Raw genomic sequence first — 7,450 nt, forward strand, 5'->3', positions numbered from 1 at the left:
CAAAGTGCCTTGGGAGTATGAAAGATGTCTTCCAGATAATGTATTCCGTTTTAGCCAGAACAGCCTAATCATAAGTAGCTGTAGATTAATGCATTTATCACTTAAAATTTCCTTTTAATGTTCTGTAAGCAAGTGAAATTGATGTCTGAGAAGACGGATACCTCCCATGCCATGGAATGCCTCTGCAGCGAATATTTCTTCGTTAGATTATGAATATTCCTTGGAAAAGAAAAAAGCTAACAATAAGTAGAAAGCGATACAGCAGCGTGACCAACGTAAGTTAGGAGTTAGTGCTGATCCTTTGGGTATGGGATATCTATTTTGGACTAAATTGGGTCTTAAAATTCCACGTGCACAAGTTCTTCTCCATTTCCTCCTGGGTGGGTTGGAGTGACTGTTTGTTCTGCAGAGCTGGCAGTGTTTCAGGGAGGGTTTAAAATGTCCACAGAGCCATGTGGTTTTCCTTCAGCAGGCAAACTCCGGAGATAAATGTGACTCATGGTCATGATCTCTCGATGAGGGTTTTTAAAAATAACCCATCGCCTCTATTTTTAGCAAACCTGCCAAGCGGCAGTGCTACAGGCTCCCTGTTTCTCAGAAAGTAATTAACCAGCTCTCATCCCTCAGGAGACGGCTATCCCTGAAGTTCCTGATTCGGAAACAAAATGCACCGTCTTCACGGGTAGACAGGACTCCTGAAGCAAAGGCAGCCACCCTCCTGCCACAGACTGCTCTGCAAGAGGGAGCTAACTCCAAATGGATCCAATCAATCAAAGAAAAGCAAATAGTTTTAAACTTCTAAGAGGTGTTGCAAGTGAGGGGGTCTGGAGCAAAACCACTTAAGGGCAGCTCCGTCCTTTCTTCTCGAACAAGAGCTCCCCGGATGACTCCAGCTCATTTGTTACTCGATTTCACTTCCAGTCAATGCTTAAGGTTTGAAAGCTTTTGGCAGGTTTCAGTGGAATAATTGAAGCACTCTAATAGAAAGATCAGAAGGGCAAATTACACAAATTCATTGTGAGAACCTGTGATCTGAGAAGAGAGAATACAAACCAGTGGGAGTGTGTCTTAGCCGGGATGTCCTTTCAATGGACAAGGACTGTTGGTCCATTTGGCAAATACCCAGGTAAGGGGCTCCATCCAGACCCTCATTTCACACCTCCCTATAAACCGAGGACTGTGGTGGGCCCTCCTCGGTGCATTTACCAATCTTCAGTGAAGTTCATTATGACGTCACAGAGGCTATCCACTGGAAATGTTGGTTGCATGACCCTCTCTTTGAGGCGGATCGTAAGCAAAGTTGCAATGTGTTGCATGTTCGAGGTGCACAATATGTGTTCAATAAATGGGAATCCTGATTCATACTTGTTTTCCTTAACATTACATTTTACCAGTTTATTTTCTCCTCAGTTTATTATTGCTTTTCTGCCGCCGCTCTTCTTAAATTAGTTTCTGTTGTTTTGTCGACTACATTCTCGACTGACCCTTTCAAACAGGGGTGGTGAGTGGTACGCTTTCATTTTCTTGCTTGTCTGAAATGCCTCTATTTGTTCCTCATGTGTATGACATTTTCACTCTGTTCACAATCTTCTTTCCATCAGAATTTTAAAGATCGAGCTTCACAGTCTTCTGCTATCAACTACCGCTGATGAGGTCAGTGCGATATTATTTTTTTAAATCCTGTGTATAATCTGCTTTTTTCTCAGGGAGATTTAGGACTTTCTTTTTGTCCTTGGTGTTCTGAAATTTTATGATGATGTCAGCACGATGCATGTGGCATTTTTCACGTTTCCTGCTTGGGTCTTGTTCACGGTACGTTTGTTCTAAGGACTCATGTATTTTATTAACTTTGGAAATTTTCTCCTGTTATCACGGCAATATTTTCACCCATCTATCCTCTTTGTCTTCTTATTCTGAAAATGTTATTAGCTGGATGTGGGAGGCTTATGAAATTATTTCCCATGTTCCTAACTTTTTTTTTTTTCATACTTTTCATCTCTTTTCAGGGAATTCCTTAATCTTCTAGCCCACTGATTTGTTCCTCACCTGTTCCCATTCTGTGATTTTATACACCTACTTGTTTTTTAATGTCAGTGATCAAAAACTTAATTTTCAAGACCTCCATTTGATTTAGCAGATGTACTATCTCCTTCTGTGCCCATGAAGACACTGATTAAACATCTTCTAGAGTCCTCTTCTGTCTTTTTTGATTGACTTCACTTTCTGTTTGTTCTTTTATTTGTTAAAGTTGATGTCTTCTTTCATGGGGTTAGTTTTCATGATGATTACTGTTGTGAGCTTGAAGCCGGAGCTGGCAGGGCTCCATCCACCTGCCCTGAAATCCCTTTACCATTTTCATCAAAACGGGCCGCTGTGTGCTTTCACCCACGACGGCCAGCCTGTGTGTGTCTGCTGCAGGCCAGACCGCAGCCTGCTAGACCACACTTGGCCAGCACACACCAACCTCCAGAGCTGCCTGGGCGCTGATGTCCCTGGGGACAGTCTGGGTACCGATGGGTACAGGGGATATGAATCCTCCAGGTCCCTTCGTCCTTGATGGGGACAGCTCTGAGGTGTGACCTGTGCCGTCTCCAGAGCTCCCTGAATTAAGCCGATTATCCTCTGAGGGCTTCTGTTTGCTAGAACACCTGTGCATGGCCTTCTCCCTTCCTGGTCATGCGTCCCCATTCTGCTGCCCATTCTTCCTGGGAATATTTCCTAATAAATCAGCTTCCCACAGATTTCTGTCTCAGAGGCTATTTGTAAGAATCCACTGGAACCCTGTGCCTATCTTCCCATGGAGGCCATGCGGGGCTCTCTGTGGATATTGTAGTTCACCACAGCCTGGGCCCAGTGACGGGGAGGGGCTGAATGAGATGTGTAAACACACACACACACACACACACACACACACACACAGAGATATCTAACATAAGGCATATGTATCTTTCAAGTCTTTTCTAGAAATTTGGAGGGGGAGCCTGGAACTTGTGCTCAGCTTGCCTTCGTAGCTCAACCTCCATAAACATCTATCTGGTTTTCATTTTGTTCATCAAAAGCCAAAGCTACAAAAGCAGAGTGAGGCAAAATACCCATTCCTGACAGTGACATTTCTATCCTTTGGAGCACAACCACAAATTCAGCTGCAAAACTTGAGCTTGGAAGTCAGTCACACGTTCTATTAATGGGCTCTTCCTGTGGGCCTGGCACTGTGGACACAGTAACAGGCAAGGCAGACCAGACTCCGGCCCTCACAGAGGATGATGGCTGCTACTTGTGCCGCCTCGTGTTCTCACACACGTGCATGCACGTTCTCTCTACCACTGTCTCCCTTCTTATTCCTTTGGAAAGCAATTCGGTAACTTTTTTAAAAAGATTTTATTTATTTGAGAGAGTGAGAGAGAGCATGAGCGGGGTGGGTGAGGGAGAAGCAGACTCCATGCTGAGCAGGGAGCCCAACTCGGGGCTCGATCCCAGGACCCTGAGATCGTGACCTGAGCCAAAGACAGACACCTAACTGACTGAGCCACCCAGGAGCCCCAGTTTGGTGACTTTTATCACAAGCTCTAAGACTAAGTATTCCCTCTGACACAGGAAATCTCTCCCTTCAGGAGATTTATCCTAAGGAAGTTATCTGAAAAAAAGACGAGGAAAAATCTGTACGTGTAAAGATGTTTATGCTCATAAACATGAAAATTCATAAAACAACCTAAATGTGTAAAGGATAAATACTATATGTGAGGCCCACTGGATGGACAATAATGCAAAAATTGAAAATTATAATGGTCAGGACTATGGTTATCACAGAAACAGCTCTAGAAGTTAAGTGAAAAGAGCTGACTACAAAATTACGCATACCGTTGATTATGATCAATTATATAAAATTGTGGGCCCAGATTGAGCAAAATGCACTCTAATCGAAGGTAGAAGTGATGTTAATGTAGTAAGATTACAGGTGGTTTCTCTCTCTTCTGTTCTCAAAGGCCCTTTGTTTTCCTGTTAAGATTTTTTAAAAAGTTTGTCTATAAAAAATGTTACCAAGCGATTCTTAGAACAGCCACCTAATTACCCTCCTCACCCAGCTTCCAGTCATTCTGTTTCCTCTATTTTTTTAGAAAGAGTGAGCAGGGGGTGGGGAGTGGAGGGAAGGGGCAGAGGCAGAGAGAGAGAGAATCTTAAGCAGGCTCCACGCCCACCATGGAGCCCAATGCGGGGCTTGATCTCATGACCCTGAGATTACGACCTGAGCCGAAATGAAGAGTCAGACACTCAACTGACTGAGCCGCCCAGGTGCCCATTTTCTCTTTTCAAGGTCAAAGTTCTAGCTATCTTACTTATGCCTTTGTTCGCGTGTTTACCATTTGTTTTACCCAGGTAGAATGTAAACCCCACGAGAAGACAGAGCCCACTATTTTAGTTACTTCTCTCCCCAGCATCTTCAGTGCCAACTACTAGAGACTCTTTGCTGAACGACTGTATTCGTCCATTTGTTCATCCCACCATCTCGATAATGCCTTTCACGTCATATCATAACCTGTAATACCTTCTGTGATCTGACTCTTGCTTCCTCTCTCCTTTTACTTCTTGACACTTCTGGCCTCAGATTTTAAGCTCTAATGATTCTGACTGCTCCAAGTTTCCCTCATATGCACACTATGCCCAGGACCACATTTTCTTGCCTCTCACGAGGCTGATGCCTCTGCCCAAGATGCCCCTTCCATCTCCCCTCACCTAGCCAACTCCTACATAAGGTTCAGCTCGGTGGTCATCTTCTTGTCCCCTAACTGCCTACTGGAGGCAGATGTGCTCTGGCTCCTGGGACACCCAAGGCGCATCTCCGTCCCTGCACTGTACAAAGCACTTCGTGCTGTGTCTGTCAGTCTAGGAGCTTGTGAGAGCAAGGCCAGTGTCTTCATCACTCTTACAATGACCTGCTTCCCCGTCAGTCCCTGCCCATAGCAGGCGCTTTATATTCATTGATCTGAGATTTTGCATAAAAACCCATGTGTTTGGCCTCTCGCAAAAAATGAATAGTTCTGACAACAGGGCAGTGATTGACTGGAACTAAATAGTCACGCTTTCCTGACTACACAAACACACAACGGCCAGTTCTGCCATCCCCACCACTCTCCATTGTCTCCCAGTCTAAGGTCGGCAGTCAACGTCTTAAGAAAAATTATGAAAACTTGGAAATAAGTGACAAATCCTTTCAATGTTGCATTAGAACATGGTCTCTCAGGCTCTGCCAAGCGTTATTTAGGTCTCTGGGGCTTTATCATCCAATATTGTAGCCACTAGCCACCTGTGGCTACTTAAACTCTAATTACAATGAACTAAATTCCAAATTCAGTTTCTCAGCCATAGTAGTCACATTTCAAGAGCTCCTTGGCGGCTAGCGGCTCCTGGATTGGACAGCCCAGATAGAGAATATTCCATCACTGCAGAAAGTTCTATCAGAGAGTGCTGGTCTAAAAGATATACGTTGCTTAATTTACCATTTACTATCGATTAGGGAATTTGTAAAGTCATGTGCTAACTTACAGATTTTTGTCCGAATAGATTTCTGTGGAAAAAGATAACACCAGGTTACAGTTACAGTTTTATTGCCCTGTGAGACATTAACCATTCAATTTGTCTCCAACTTAGCAAAGCTATCTTAGTATGCCTTTGCTGACTGACTAGATAAACCTCCGTTTCTCAAATTTTTTCTGTAAATTTACTTTACCCTGGTTCCCTCATGGATGCATGTAGTGGATTGAATGGTTGCTCTCAGAAACACATGTTCTGTCCGAATCCCTGAAATTGTAAACGTCACCTTATTTGGAAAAAGGATCCTTGCAAATGTAATACAATCAAGGATCTTGAGATGAGATCATCCTGGAACCCCCGTGTGAGCCTTAAATCCAACGATAAGTGTCCTTATAGGAGACAGAAAGGAAGAGGAGGGACAGGCTGCAGGATGAAGATGGAGGCAGAGGGCAGAGAGACGTGGCCACAAGCCGAGGAGGCCATGGAAATGCCAAAGTTACTAGAAGTTGAGAGGCAAGGAAAGAGTCTCCCTTCGAACCTTTGGGGGAGTGCAGCCTTGGTGACACCGTGATTTGGGGCTTCTGGTCCCAGAACTGTGAGAGGAAGTTCTGTTGGTTTAAGCCGTCTGGTTTGTGGTAATTCGTTGTAACAGCCCTAGGACACTAATACAGTCAGTTACACAAATGTTTGGCATATGCTCGTTTTACATTTCTATGACAATCATGTTTTTTGGTTCTTTTTTAAAGATTTTATTGGTTTGGACAGTGAGCGAGCAGGAGTAGGGGGGCAGACAGAGGGAGAAGCAGACTCCTGGCCGTGCAGGGAGCCTGAAGTGGGGCTCAATCCCAGGACCTGAGCTGATGGCAGATGCTTAACTGACTGAGCCACCCAGGGGCCCCATGAGAATCGTATTTTTAAGTTTAAAAAATTTTACTTGGAGATTTGCCATTTATATTCAAGTTTGTGCTATTCTTTTCTCTGATATTCTTACACTTATTATTTTTCACCTTCCTGACCCTGATAGTTTTTGAGATTGGGACACAGTCTCATGCCCTAGCCCTACAGGAAGGAACAGTCCAGAGACAAAGTACTGAGAGGAAGGTGAGTGTGGTGCCCGAGAGCACAGATTCTGGGAACCAGCCTGTCTGGGCTCAAATTCTGGCTCTGCCCTAAGTTGTGCCATGTTGGGCAAATTGCTTGTCCTCACTGACTCTTGCTCGCCTCATCTGTAAAGTGGGATAATAGTAACTACCTCATCGGACTTTTTCTCTCCACACGATGTACGTAAAGATGCACACTGAGGACTGAAGGAACTTACTAACGCTATAAGCAGTGAATCAACATTTTAACAATTGATTTTATAATTGTCCTGTGGACATAAAACTATAGTGCATAGCTGTGTTTTAAAAACTGTGGAACGCTTCACGGATCTGTGCAGGGACCAGGCGAATCTTCTCTGCATCGTTCCAGCTCTAGCATGTATGGTGCTGAAGTGAACACTAGTACGCAGTATTTTATGCGTTAGGAGCGCTAACTTGTACGTGAACGATCTCTGTTTCCTGGGCTGGGCTCCCTGGAGAGTGGACTCAGAGAGTTTGGGAGCGGGATGTTCGTCGGGCATCATCCTTGGGACCCCCAACTGTGGAAGGGAGCAAAGGGCATCGAGCCGTGGCGCTGAGATGCAGTCCAACAGCAGGCTTGCGAGCCCGTGCCCTCCAGCGTTATCCCGAATTGAGCTGCCCTGGCCAGGTCCTTGGACTCCTGCCGCCCTCAGTCACTGGATGTGCGGCACCTCTGGAGGGGTGCTACCCTGGTCCAGGTGGCTCTCTGCAGCTGGGCTGATCCCTGAAGGGGCTGGCAGGCAAGGCTGCCCACTGACAGTCCTCCTAGCAGCTGGGCAACAGCAGAGGGAGCTGGCGGT

General features: G+C 45.2%; 1 long non-coding RNA gene and 1 pseudogene across 1 annotated transcript; one reads left to right on the plus strand and one right to left on the minus strand.

Moving 5' to 3' along the window:
* Positions 1-613: 613 nt before the first annotated feature.
* On the plus strand, positions 614-2,156 carry LOC148108384 (uncharacterized). The gene is made up of 3 exons (XR_015727949.1): positions 614-1,126; positions 1,602-1,653; positions 2,007-2,156. It is a non-coding gene; the product is annotated as an uncharacterized LOC148108384 (long non-coding RNA).
* Positions 2,157-6,935: 4,779 nt separating this feature from the next.
* On the minus strand, positions 6,936-7,029 carry LOC148108385 (U6 spliceosomal RNA; annotated as a pseudogene).
* Between the last annotated feature and the right edge of the window lie 421 nt (positions 7,030-7,450).

Source organism: Ursus americanus, chromosome 20 (assembly GCF_024610735.1).
Source record: "Ursus americanus isolate L20-20 chromosome 20, mUrsAme1.1.p, whole genome shotgun sequence".
Taxonomy (NCBI): Eukaryota; Metazoa; Chordata; class Mammalia; order Carnivora; family Ursidae; genus Ursus; species Ursus americanus.